We start from the raw sequence: 15,202 nt of genomic DNA on the forward strand, positions 1-15,202 counted from the left end.
ACAGTTACAACATTGGACATAGCGTCCACAACTCTAAGATAAGAGTGTGTGAATCATTAATGTAAGAGTGTGAATCATTTCATTCAATTGGTACGCATAGCTTCCCCAATTCTTTGACATGAGTGTGAATCATTCCATGAACTCATAAATACACCCTTACTCAACACTTGCACTTATTGAACATTTTAACATGTATTTTTAGTCATGCCTAAGTAGACAACTAGACTAGTGCGAGCAACAAGTGTCTTCAAACATTAGCATATAGCATTAAATCAACAACAATGAGGCAGATGAAACTTTGAGTTACATTTTGAGTTTCATATTTGGAGAATGCTCTTGACTTTTTGGTATTTCCCTAGACATTTTGGACAACAAAGCATTGAAAAATTGCTCAAATTGTTGATATAAATAGCTGGAGGGATGGGTGGATTGATTATGCTCATTGCACACAATTAGTTTATTTGATGGGAATTGTAGGAAATGGAGTGATGGATATTTGTATTACTTCATTAATAATTAGAAGAAACGAAGGGAAGTAGAAGTGTGACATTGGGCTCCAATCAGAAAAACAATATATGTATCCATGACGAGGCCGAAAGATCGTCAAGGGTGAGGGGGAGTTCTTGCAAGGAGATTAAAAAGACGAAATATAACTTAATAGCAGGGGAGACAAGGTGTGATGCGCAGCCGGGGAATCGAACCCCGGTCAGTACCGTGGGAGGGTACTATGATACCACTACACCAGCTGCGCTATACGCGTTACATGTTAATTCTTCAAGTTACTTGAAATTATTTCTATAAGCCACGCACACTCAATTCCGTTACACCTGCAAGTTAATTACGTAGTTCCTTACTTATTGCTTTGAAATTGATAATGTAGTTGATCAATTTATACAAAGTGGCCTGGGAGGTTGAAAGTTTCAAAAGGTTACATGTGACTTAACATGTCATAATAGTTCGAATTAGAAGATGGGAATGTCAACCCATTTCCAACACATATTGCTACCATGTGATGGACTTTGAATTTTGTCATTCTTGCATAAGCCTCTCCATCATCTACTCATGTCTATGGATTATTTTGTTGTCAGTTGCTTTGATTTTGGCAATGCCAAATTATGTTTTGCAAATGACCGATCAATCTTAAGTAATGAATTAAGAAAACAAGAGATTAGACATTGAACAAAAAAAATCGTTCAATATTTGACAAAACAAGACTAGAATTTTGATTAATAAGAATCATAAATCTACTTCTAGTCATTAAAAATGATATTAAGTATATGCCCAACCTCTCCTCCTATGCTACGGTTCAAGGATACATTAGGCATGAACGTGCCAACAAATCAACAACTTGTTAGAAAAGCTAGCAACGACTGGGCGTTGGAACAAAATCCCTAACCCTTCGGGTTGCCCCCAACGGCGGGGAGATGTACTAGCGTGTATGTGTGACTCGTTCTCTAGCGGCATGCCTAACACATGCAAGTCTGACACTAAAAGGAATTGACGGGGGCCCGCACAAGCGGTCTTGTTCCCATAGAACACTAAAGATTCTTGGCGCCATAATATTGATTGGACGATACCTTTTTTTATTCTTTTGCTTTACAAGATAGGGGGCTGGATCCAAGAAGGATTTGAATTAACCCCTTGGAGATGTAGGAAAATAGAGAGACTTGAGCAAATTTTAACATTGTGAAAGGGTATAAAGATAACATCCAGAAACCTTTATACCCTTCTAAGTACAAAATGGGCATAATTGTAATAATGTTAAATAAGGAAGAACTACATGCATGGAATTATAAACCCTTCTGATGCCTCTTCCATTCTAATCTCCAAAGTTAAAGATTAGTCTTTCTCTATCTTCTTAATAACTTTCATAATCTCAATCCCTAATCTCTATCTTCTTAATAACTTTCATAATCTCAATCCCTAATCATTGTATTTAATCCAATCTTGTAATCATTTAAGCAAATTTATGAAAGCTCAATTGTGTTAGAGGTGTGAAAGAGGGCATATCATGCGTTTGAGAACACATGTAACACTAGAGAAATTAATTGTGGGTCCTCAAAAAATACTTTTCTCAACACATTGGTGACACGTTGTAAATGAATACAATTGCGGAAGCTAAGACAAAACCGGCGCGTTCGGATAGCAAAAGAATACAGACACAGGTTTAATGGAAACCTTACACGGGAGAGACAGAGTTAAAGTAGAAGAGAATAATCTCAATTCAAAATAATAACTCTCTGTACATAGAATGTGCTCAGAGAGCCCTTTTATACAAGTCCTTACACGGACTAACAGAAGTACTGACAAGTACTTCAATGCTCATACGACCGACTGACACTAACTCCTAAAAGTATGCCTACGCACTAGGCTAGATTCGTAGGCCTCTAACGGCCTACCGGTTACAATCCGATCCAGCTCGGGGTTCCAGATACCATCTGGATACCGATCCGACTTTGGCTTATTCAGCTGGTCCGGATCCGGTTGAGCTTGTCCGCTCAACACTCCCCCTCAAGCTCAACTTGAGGTAGGATCGTGGTGTTAGTGTTTGTAGTAGCCGGTCCTCTCCTCCGGCTCCCCCTAGCGTCCTCCCGCCTAGCTCGCACTCCTTGTTCGGTCCGCTTCGGCTTCCCGCAACGCGTCCGGTTCCGTGCATCTCGACCTTCTCGGCCAGCTTCTCTGCTCCTTTGGCCCTTATTAGCTCCCTTGTAGTCACGTTGCTGGCGCCCCTCAACCCGTTGGCTCCTTCGTCTCAGCGTCGGTTTCAGATGCCTTTTTGTCTACTTGGCCCATCGTAGATTCGGCTCCTCTGAATCAAACATTTCGATTGAATCGAGCTTTTGCTCTTGACCGAATCAACTGACTCCGATTCGTTCCCGCTCTTGGCCGAGTTGGTTGTCTCCAACTTTTCTTCGATTTCCAAAATTTTCACGACATTGGCCCATGTCCGTGTCTCAGTCTTTCCAGCTTTGACTCCCCCTTTTTCTGTTGGCTCTGGCTTAGGCTCTTCGTTCCGGTGGCTCCCCCTACGTCCGATCTCAGTTTCTTCAGCCAATCCGTGCACTTCGACTTCTTCAGTCGGGCCGAAATCGAAATCGATATCCGGCTTTTTGGTTCGACCATCTCTGTCATCCCTCTGGTCTCTGTCATTCCTCTCATTTCTCCCCCTCAAGTTCGGCATATCGAGGTACTGCATACCTAGTGCACCGAAAAATTGCCACAACTTGTCTAAGCCGAGGGGTTTGGTGAAGATATCGGCCACTTGCCGATCCGTCGGAACATGCAGCAATTCCACTTCACCGGAGAGAACACACTCATAGAAAAAATGGTTGTGCAACTCAATGTGCTTTGTCCGGGCGTGAAAGACGGGGTTCTTCGCCAACTGGATGCTGCTGAGGTTGTCACAGTAGATCACAACAGAACCAGACACCTCCACACGCAGATCCTTTGAGTAGTTTTTTGAGCCATATGGCTTTGCACGTTGCGGCAACTGCTCCTCGGTAATCAGCCTCGGTGCTCGACAATGCCACTGTCGGCTGCTTCTTATTGCTCTAGGAAACTGCGGCGCTCCCAAGTGAGAACGCATATCCAGCCCAATCGGCATCCGTGTAGCCGAAAAACTATCTGGCTACACTGGTTCGATATAGCAATTCCCTATCCTTAGTGCTGCTAACGTACCTCAGTATTCGGTGTGCGCATTGAAGGTGCTCCACGGTTGGATGCGCCATAAATTGACTAATTAGTCTGACCGGATAACTGAGGTCCGATCGAGTGATGGTCAGATATATGAGACTTTCGACTATTTGTTAGAACCTTTTCGGGTCACATGCCGTTCCAGAGTTGGGGCGGAGCTTCACATTCCTATCCAGAGGAGTCGAGATGGACTTGCATTACCTCATACCGAATTTGAAGAGCATACTCAACACATAGTGGCGTTGACTAATCAGTATGCCTTCTTGGGTGCGGATCACTTCGATCCCGAGGAAGTAATGAAGGTCCCCAAGATCCCTCATGTCAAATGATGCTGTGAGTTCGGACTTGACACAGTCGATTTCATCCAAGTCGGGGCCGATGATGACTAAATTATCAACATAAAGCAAAATACTTAACGAGTCGTTACAACCTTGCCGGATGAAGAGTGAAGAGTTCGACTTCGACGCGACAAAGCCCATCCAATGCAGTCGCTACATGATTTTCGCGTTCCAGGCACACGAGGCTTGCTTTAGTTCGTAGAGGAACTTCTTCAATCAACACACTGCCGATGTATTCATGCCGAACTGAAATTCGGGGGCCTGAATCATATACACCTGTTTCTCAAGATCACCTTGTAGGAACACATTCTTTACATCCATCTGATGTAGATGCCACCCCTTTGCTGCTGCCAGCGCAAGCAAGACATAGATTGTCGTCATATTCGCGACCGGCGCGAATGTTTCATCGTAATCAATGCCGTGTTGCTGTGTGTAGCCTTTGGCCACTAACCGGGCCTTGTACAGGTTGACAGAGCCGTCAGTTTGTATACCCATCGACAACTGATCGACTTCACTCCTCTTGGTACGTCTACTAAATCCCATGTCTCATTATTCTCTGTGAGTGTGTCCATCTCTTCCTCCATGGCTGTTTGTAAGTTAGGATCCTTAGCCGCTTCTGTGTAGCTCTCCGGCTCACACATGGCTACCACCTTCGCCATGTACACATAATGATGCACCATATACTCATTGTACCCGTACCTCGTCATGGGGTTCTTCTGGCGTGTGGATCAACGCAATTCCTGATTCGCCGATTTTGCGGCCTTCTCAACCGACTTCAACCTCTTCCTCAGAGGTTCGTTTTCGTTCGAGCCGGAGTCGCTCCGATCCGACTTAGCTCTGCCAGTGTCATACTCCGACATCTTCTTCTTCCCCTTGCATGTGAACCGTCTGCTCGGTTCCTTGCGCAGGGAGAGCACAACAAAATCTTCACTACTCGCCGGCTCGTCATCCGGTTGACCACTCATCCAAAGAGAAGTCAGACTATCCGGCTATTTGGATTCCGTGACACTGCTCTCTGTTCCGGATGCCATTGGATCATCTACAACAATCGGCTCAGGCTTGGGTGGAGAGAAGTACCAAGATGCCAATTCATAAAAAACCACATCTTGGCTAAGTCGGACCGCTTCCTGTCATGACTCGTGAGAGAGAGAGAGAGAGAGAGAACCGGTATAAAGCGCAAGCTGATCGACATCGTTCTGCTACACCTGCCTTTGCACTTGGTGATCAAGTTTGGCTCTTACGTCGCCTTGTCGTTACTACTCGACCTTGCGGAAAGTTGGATTACAAGAAGTTGGGGTCTTTCCGCATCATTGAGTGTGTCAATCCCGTCACTTTCTAGCTGGAACTTCCTCCACATTTCTAGATTCATAATGTCTTCCATGCCTGTCTTCTCGAACCTTATCATCCATCCACTATTCCTGGAAGACACTCTCCACCTCCACTTCCAATTGAGCTTTCCACAGGTGAGGAGTATGAGGTGGACAAGATTCTGGACTCTCGTTGGCATCAACGACAACTTCAATACTTAGTCCTATGGAAAGGGTATCCCATTTTAGAGGCAACTTGGGACCAACTCAATGCACCGAATGTTGTTCATGCATTTCATCACCAATATCCACAAAAACCGAGGAGGCATCTTCGGAGGCGGCCTTAACAGAGGGATAATGTCATGGACATGATAACAGTCATGTCATGATTCGAACTCTTGACCTACTGTATTTAATTGATATGTTTTAACCAATACATCCAATACATAACCATATTACCTTACTAGATTATTGTAGATTATCTATTCTACATGTAGGATTTTAGAAGCTTCTAGGAGCTAGAACATTCTAGAAGCTTGTGCATGAAAATGAGTCTTTGCATGGAGCTACATTTAGAGCCCATAAACATGTATAAATACACGGGTTCACCTTGGCCTTAGTCAAGGTGAACAACACCAGTTACAGAATCATAATTCAGTTCTTGTTCTCTTGACTACTTTCTCTCTCTCTCTTTCTTATTATCTTGTGTATGATCTCTCTCTCACTCTCTTAGTATTGAGCCTCATCTACTTGTTCATGACATCTGGTAGAACTCCTTGGACATCAAGTTGATCTCTGATCCATGATCAATCAATGCAACTACGGGCTCTTTAATGTTTCCAATCCGAACCGGAGTCTCCGTAGTTGGCCGTGCCTAGTGTGGCTTTGTGTAGTGGGAGTTAGGAATCTCATCCTCCACTTCCATGTCATTCATTAGAACGGTATTCGCATTCAACCTCAGAGCATTCGATTCTTCCATAGCTTGCCTCTTTCTCTTCACGAGATCCATGAGGAGATCGTGGAACTCTTTCTTTGCTATTCTGAGCAATTCCTTGAGAGAAAATTCCATCCGACTTTCAAGGATTCTCTCTTCAAACACCTTCTTTAGATCCATCTGTTGTTCGATATCCGACACGAGTTTGAATGCCGGAATCATTTCTCCTTTCCCTTTTCCTTTGGAATTCCAGCGCTCTAGTGTCTTCGATGGTCCGACCGCATCATCTGTGTGCCGTCGTTTCTCATCTATATACACCTCATGTAATTGGCATATGGTGTAAATGCTATTCTTGTCTATAGGGCACTCCCATCTCGTAGCTTCTTGGATGCCTTCCGTAGTGTTTCAGATCTCATCAAAGTCGGTTTTCTTGGAGATTTCTAGCATTTTCGGCCAGAAAGACGACTTCGCTCTAGATGTTTCACCCGCACGTATTTCCACGGTTGTCGCATAATTGCTTTTTGCCGAAATCTCCTCCTCTAGGACCTCATGCCGTCTTTTCAGAAATTTGGCCAAAGTGGCTTTCGATGGTCCATTGAATGGATCCGATTTCCCTCATAATAGATGAGATCCTGTCGTAGAGCCTCCTTCTGCTCATCGCAATCTTTCCGATCATGTTTGGTGCTATAACACCATATGCATCGACGATCCATATACTTGGAACTTGTGGGACGGTCTTCCGACATCATCACCATCACAATTTTGAGATTCTCCATCTCCTTCAGCAATTGCTCCACCGTGGTTGCATCAATTCCCTTATCGGTCGTAGTCTCCTGAGCCCATGGTTGATGGTCTTCCAATCCGGCTCTTGGTCTCGGAATTGGTTCCGAGACCCTCTTTTCTTCATTACCAAGCCATTGCCCCCTCTTTGTGTATCACGGAACGATGTCCTGCACGTTTTCCCATGTATTGGTGCCGCCACTCTCGGTAGTCGTATCCTCTAGAAGCACTCCAAGATCTTTCTAGTGCCGGATGTCCACGGCTCGTAATAACATGATCACTTTGTCCGGTGTGAGGATAGCTTGATATCTCGCGAACAATCTCCTGTATCGACTTTCGAACGCCGAAAACACATCGAGGACCTTCAATCCCTTATCCGGTGTTTCCACCCAATCTTCGAATCCCCTCCCCGTTGCATTCGAAGAGTTCTCGATAGAGAATGTAGTCTTCAACGTTTCTTCAAACACTTCCCACGTCGGATTTTGTTGTTGTATCCTACCCATCCTTCCTGTTAAATTGCCCGTTCCGTTGCACAAGTTGCTCTCCTGCAGCCACAATCTCCAACATCGCGTGTTGTTCTTGTAGCATCCGCTCGAACATTGTCATCATGTTGTTAGCCTCTTGTTGATTCTCCATCTCCTTACCACCCATTTTCATGTCGGGTTCCCCAATTGTGTGGTGCCTTTCAACGCCGGATCGTTGTGTGAGTCGGAAGGAAATCAACGAGGTTATGGACTAGGAGGAGGAGAGTTTTAAGACTAATTAGAATATGTGTATACTATAAGAAAGAGCTATCAAAAACTCGCAAATCACAAGAGTGTATTTTATTATGTTAATCAACCCTTAGAATTCTAATAAATTTGATTAGATTAGAAAAGATAGATCGAAAATTGGGAATCACCTGAATATAGTCAATTTGATCAATATTTAGAAATACAAATCAACAACCATTACAATTTACTCCCTCCATCCTTATATATTGATGGGAGAGACTAAGTATATCCTACTACATGCAAGCATGATGCTTTTTCTCTAACTCGAGTGGTCATGCACAGTAGATGTCCTAGCTTTTTCTATCATACTTTTTCTTTTTTAACCCAAGTGTTCTTGCACACTCGATGTAGATGAAGCACTTTCTATCATGCCTTTTCTTTTAACTCGAGTTTATGTATGAATGACCTTTCTATCATGCTTATCTAGAATATTTACGTGAGATAAAGTTTTACATAACTAAAATCTATAACTTTAATGCTCATAATGTGTTAGTACAATGTTAGGGCTTGGAATTGTTAACATGGAGGTATAGGGTTCAAATCTAGCCCTATGCATGTAATATAATTATTTTAGTAATTTCTCCTATTTCTTTATACTTAGTCAATCAGGTATTCTACACATATTTTACATAGTGTACAAAGCACAATACGACAACGTAAAGGCGATGGGCTTGGATCAAGATACCACGCGCGCTGATACCATGTAAAGAAGGTGAGACGTAGGTGGTGCTATGCAACGGAGGCGAACTATGTGAGTGGGTGAGTATATGTAAGGTAAGAGAGAGAGAGAGAGAGAGAGAGAGAGAGAGAGAGAGAGAAGCTATATTCACATAAAGCAATATTACATCCAATAGTAACTAAGTTACAAAAGGTTGGTTTAAATACCAATTGATCTAGGGCAAGTGCCATTTCTACTAATTACAAAACTAGCTTAGTATGATGTCCACTGGCTAGTGTGAACACTTTCCCTATGAGAAGTTGAGTTCGATTCTCAACAAAAGCTGATTGCAAAAGGAAAATGCCAAGGAAGAATGTTTGTTTTAGATCTGAATATGCCTAAAATGACTACAACCATGTTGCAGGAGGATTGAATGTAATCTTAGATCTAGAAATGTTGCATAAACAAATGGGACAAATAAGTATGCAAACTTTACAAAATATGTTGAAAAAAAATGTAGTGGCTGGGCTACCAAAGTTGAAAGACTATGAGATGAGCAAAATATGTGAAGCATGTCAATATGGAAAGAAAAATGGGTTGCTTTTCCCTCATGAAGGACATATAAATAAAAACCTGTTGAATTTGGTACATACAGATGTGTGGGGACCTACAAAAATGCCTCAATTGGTGGCTGTAGGTTTTATGTAACATTAATTGATGATTGCTTAAAGAAAACATGGGTTTACTTCATGAAAAATAAAAGAAAAGTATTTGAATGTTTTCGTAAGTTCAAATGCATGGTAGAAAATCAAGCCGGAAATAGGATAAAATGCTTAAGGTCTAGAAACATGGAAGATGTAGATTCATATGTATCATTGGATGATGACTTGGGTACACAAGCCTTGAATATCCCTGGTATTGAAAAAGCACTGAAATATGCAAATCAGAAATTGAGAAGATTAGGTAGAGAGAAAAAAAACTACTGAAAGATATGGTTATGATACCTACATGGCTATGAATTATGCATATATGTCTAAAGTGGTACAAATATCTGATCCAAATAGTTTTGATGAAGCAAAAACCGAGAAAAAATGGGTGAATGCAATGCAAGGAGAAATTGATGAACTGGTTGAAAATAAAAGCACATCAGTTTATGCAGTAGCCCACAATGCCACATCTGGACTGCATTAGAAGAATCTTGAGGTATGTAAAAGCTACTCAAAACTATGGGCTATTTTACAAGGCTGATCTGGACATAAAGGTAGAAGGATATATAGATGTTGATTGGGTTGGAAGTCAAACTGATAGAAGATCCAATAGTGGATATATGTTTACATTGGGAAGTGCAGCTATTTCATGGAGTAGCAAGAAACAAGCTATAGTTGCATTATCAAGTACTGAAGCTGAATATAGAGGAGCTACAATCGCTACATGTGAGGAAGTATGGATCAAAAGTTTGCTTCGTGATATGGGAGAGTATATAGATGGTGCAACCACAATTTGGTGTGACAATATTGTTGAGCGAGCAAGCTCAACCGGATCCGGATCGGTTTCCGGATAGTACAGTAACCATTCGGTTAAGTGCGTGTCCAATTAAGTGTGCCATTCTATTAAGTGCACTTTTTTTTATAGATGTCAAATTCCTGTTCAAAAAAATTACATTGTTTTATGACAAAATACATTGAACCAAATGGAAACTATGTTCCAAAAATTCAAAAAACAACAAAATCATCAATAAAAATCAGATTTCTAAGTTCTTTCACAATTTCATACCAACATCATGTTTGGTCATTTGCCTACTTTTAGCGAGAACTTACAAAAAATGGCAAAAATTGAACAAAAATAGGATTTCTATGTCTTTTGCTATTTCATAACAAAATCATGTAAGGTCATTTGCCTACTTTTAACGATACGCTTAGAAACAATGACAGAATTTGCTTCTTGAATAATTCTACGAGCACTCGATAAAGCTGATTTTACTTGATTTGCTTTCTCGGAACTCAAATAAGTTGTTGTCATTATCGAGTTGAGCATGAGTTCGGTATCAACAATATTTTGCAATACTTTAGGGTATCAACAATATTTTGCAATACTTCAGGAATAATCACATCTTCTTGCTTTAAGCATCCATGCATATCTTGCATCTCAACAAACTCAGAGTCTGAATCATTTTCATCATATGCAAGTGGTTCATTGGTGTTGGATGCTTGCGCTATAACTTCATCAATCTCTTCAAGGAGATTTTGATTTAGTTTTTCTGATTCATTTGCATCTGCATTGACACATTCCATGATTTCCTCTCGAATTTCTTCTACATTATGTGCATTCTCAAGCAAACTGCAGTTACATAACAAAGCAACAAGATCATCAAGGCATTGATCTTCCATTTCAACAACTTCAACATCATTAATGCGGAATGATGGAATAATATCTACCTTTCTATAGCAATTAAAAAATGTTTCTTGCTTGATCTCATTCCAAGCAATAACAATGAGATTGGCAGCATCTAGCAAATGTGTCGACTTTCCAAAAGTTAAACCAATAGAACCTCTTCTCATTCATTTAGCAACATCCTCCAAACGAATCTTAACATTTTCTGGACTATCATGATATGTCAAAATTTCTCTTATCAAACGATATTTGTACCTCTTTTTCAACGCTGCAATAACTCCCATATCCATTGGTTGCTTCCATGATGTGACATTGGCTGGGAAAAAAATCACTTTGATAGCATCACGCTCAAATGTTTCGGCATGACCAGGAGCATTATCAAGGATTAGAAGCACTTTGCGATTAGTTCGAGAACGAACAAAAGGTACAAACACATGATCAAACCACTTATTAAAAGTAGGGATATCAATCCAAGCATTTTTTTGTGCTAAATAGGGTAATGGCCAAGAATTTCCAACAATACAAGCTGGTTCCTTAGCCTTTCCAATCATTGTAATGGGAACTTTTTCAGTTCCAGTCGCATTACAACAAACAACTAAGGTAACTCTATCTAGCAATTTTTTCCTACCTCGAATTGTTGTAGGATCTTCACTAGGCAAAAGCACTGTATATCTTGGAACTAATCGAAAAAATAAGCCTGTTTCATCCATATTGTAAACACAACTAGCATCATACTCATTGATTATAGCATAGAGCCTTTCCAAAGAAGCCAACAATTCATTTCGATTAACTGCCCCTCCTTCGCCATACAAACTAATAGTATTCAAACATTGGCGATGATGAAATTTCCTAAACCAACCCCAAGTTGCTTTGAAATCATCATCACAAATATTCATTTGTGTAGGCAATCGCCGAGCCTTCTCCATAATAACTGATGGAGGCAATGCAATTGACAATTGACGAGATGCATCAATCCAAGCATACAAGCGTTCCTATAATTCTGGATATTTCCCTTTGGATCCCCTAAAAGTTGTTTTCCTTGTATTATGATCTTTTAATTGGACACACATTCGTATCTCATCCTTCTTCTCGATCAAACTTCTAATCGCTGATTCACTTACACCAAAATTTCTACCTATGTTGCGAAGAGAAGGAGCCAATGGTTGTTCCACTATCTCCAAAATTTGTAGCCTTTGTTCATCATTCAAACGAGGTCCAGCACCTCGCTTATGGGTTGAATTCATCTCTGTAATAAGGCTAATGAGCTAATTTCACATTGACTTATATCTATTATTTTCTAATTCCCTAAACCGTCAATCTAATTTATGAACCCAATCAACAAATGTACTCAAATTCAATAGTAAAAATAGCAAAATACATTCACATACTCATCCACAATCAAATTATTTTCTAATTCCCTAAACCCGCAATCTAATTTATGAATCTAATCAACAAGTGTACTTGAATTCATTAGTAAAAACAACACAAATACATTCACATACTCATCCACAATCAAATTATTTTCTAATTCCCTAAACCCGCAATCTAATTTATGAACCTAATCAACAAATGTACTTGAATTTAGCAATAAAAACAGCAAAATACATTCACATACTCATCCACTATCAACTTTTTTTCTAATTCCCTAAACTCGCAATTTAATTTATGAACCTAATCAACAAATTTACTCGAATTCAGCAGTAAAAACAACAAAATACATTCACATACTCATCCACTATCAATTTTTTTTCTAATTCCCTAAACCCACAATCTAATTTATGAACCTAATCAACAAATGTACTCGAATTCAGCAGTAAAAACAACAAAATACATTCATATACCCATCCACTACCAACTTTTTTTCTAATTCCCTAAACTCGCAATCTAATTTATGAACCTATTCAACAAATTTACTCGAATTCAGTAGTAGAAACAACAAAATACATTCACATATTCATCCATTATCAATTTTTTTTCTAATTCCCTAAACCTACAATCTAATTTATGAACCTAATCAACAAATTTACTCGAATTCAGCAGTAAAAACAACAAAATACATTCACATACTCATCCACTATCAACTTTTTTTCTAATTCCCTAAACTCGCAATCTAATTTATGAACCTATTCAACAAATTTACTCGAATTCAGCCGTAGAAACAACAAAATACATTCACATATTCATCCATTATCAATTTTTTTTCTAATTCCCTAAACCCACAATCTAATTTATGAACCTAATCAACAAATTTATTCGAATTCAGCAGTAAAAACAACAAAATACATTCACATACTCATCCACTATCAACTTTTTTTCTAGTTCTCTAAACTCGCAATCTAATTTATGAACCTATTCAACAAATTTACTCGAATTCAGCAGTAAAAACAGCAAAATACATTCACATACTCATCCATTATCAATTTTTTTTCTAATTCCCTAAACCCACAATCTAATTTATGAACCTAATCAACAAATTTATTCGAATTCAGCAGTAAAAACAACAAAATACATTCACATACTCATCCACTATCAATTTTTTTTCTAATTACCTAAACCCGCAGTCTAATTTATGAACCTATTCAACAAATTTACTCAAATTCAGCAGTAAAAACAACAAAATACATTCATATACCCATCCACTATCAATTTTTTTTCTAATTCCCTAAACCCGCAATCTAATTTATGAACCTAATCAACAAATTTACTCGAACTCAACAGTAAAAAGAGCACAAATACATCCACATACTCATCCACAATGAAATTATTTTTTAATTCCCTAAACATTTGGCCTTAAAAAACCTGAAAATGCGCAGAAACTCTACATACCCGAAGAAGACTGTAGGTGCACAATAGTGTCTTGAGCAACAATGTGGTGAAGCAGCAACCTTGTGACCAGCTACATGGGATTGATTAAGGTGCAAAGAGGGTCTGATCGGTGGCTGTTGGGGCTACGCTTACTCAAATGTGCAGAGAAAACAAAAATTGGGGGAATTTTTTTTTGTGTGTAAAAAGCCCTAAGTGCGTGGCTCGATTAAGTGCGCACCTTTTCCTTCAGATCAAAGTGCGCACTTAACCGAATGTTTACTATATCCGAAACTAGGAGCCGGATCGGGATTGGGGAGCCGGACCCACGTGTGTACCGGTAGGACATTTAGAGGTCTACGCTTCTAGCCTACTAGGTAGTCATGGTCCTCGTAGTTAGTGTCAGCCGCTCATATGAGCATTGAAGTACATAGTACTTCTGTCAGTTCCTTGTGGACTTGTATAAAGAGTGCTCATTGAGCACATCCTATGTACAAAGTATTATTTTTTAATATAGTTTATGCTATTATGCTCTCTTTGTTTCTCCGACTCTCTATTTGTGTCTTGTAAGGTTTCCATTAAACCTGTACTCTCTCTATTGCTATCCGGCTGAACCGGTTTGTCATAAGCTTCCACATATTAACTTTTTCAAATATGAGTAGTATTTAGCTCGCAAAAAACCCAGTCTTGCATGCAAGAACAAAGCACATTGAAGTGCATTATCACTTTGTTAGAGAAAAAGTGATTAATGGAGAAGTAGATCTGTTGTATGTAAGTACAAATCAGCATGTTGCTGACGTTCTTACGAAGGGACTGAGCATAGAAAAACATACACAATTTAGGGACATGATGGGAATTATAAGCATTGATATGATAGCTGGAAAGCATGATGGAAAAGAAGACTGAAGATGATCTCAAGAGTGGATAAGTTGAGCTTGAGGGGGAGTGTTAAGAAACAAGCTCAAGAAAAGCAATGTGATCCTTATTAGTAGCTGAGATCTTCCGTAGTAGCTATTGGGAAATTAGCTACTATTAGACATATCGATAAAACAACTATTTAGCTACTCATAGCTAATTAGCCGAATATGTAAGTCACTTATATACTTAGGTAAAAAAAGTAAGAGTAAGTAGTAGAGAGAAGTAACAAAACAGAGAGAGATGTTTTTTTTATGCGAAATGAAAGAGAAGTGTTTTGGGCTGCTACAGAGGTGAGTTCCCTTCTCCCTTTCCTTTCTCTCTTGAAACCTAAATGATCCTAAGAAGAGCCGTAGCGCCTTCGTAACAAGCCTAAGCAAAGACCAAGTGTGCAAAGGGGAGATCGACCGAGACCAATCCAAGGAGTTGACAAGTTGGCCTTGTCGGAGGTTGAAGCAATGCGGGCCGGTGAGCCTAGAGGAAGTCTGAGGACGAGAAGTGTCCTCCACACCTGTTCCAGAGACTTCGACAGTTTAGCCCGTGTGCTGACATCAGAGAGATGGAAGGTGGTGGTGAGGAGACCTGGCATGATGGTAGCGAGGATAGAGGAG

At 40.0% G+C, this 15,202-nt stretch overlaps 1 non-coding gene across 1 annotated transcript; it reads right to left on the reverse strand.

Moving 5' to 3' along the window:
- Window positions 1-680: 680 nt before the first annotated feature.
- TRNAG-CCC (transfer RNA glycine (anticodon CCC)) lies at window positions 681-751 on the reverse strand. The gene has a single exon. It is a non-coding gene; the product is annotated as a tRNA-Gly (tRNA).
- Window positions 752-15,202: the final 14,451 nt, after the last annotated feature.

This window comes from Azolla caroliniana, unplaced genomic scaffold (genome assembly GCF_043228905.1).
Source record: "Azolla caroliniana isolate FFs.n. ecotype wild unplaced genomic scaffold, voAzoCaro1.0.p SCAF_3, whole genome shotgun sequence".
NCBI classification, from domain to species: domain Eukaryota; kingdom Viridiplantae; phylum Streptophyta; class Polypodiopsida; order Salviniales; family Salviniaceae; genus Azolla; species Azolla caroliniana.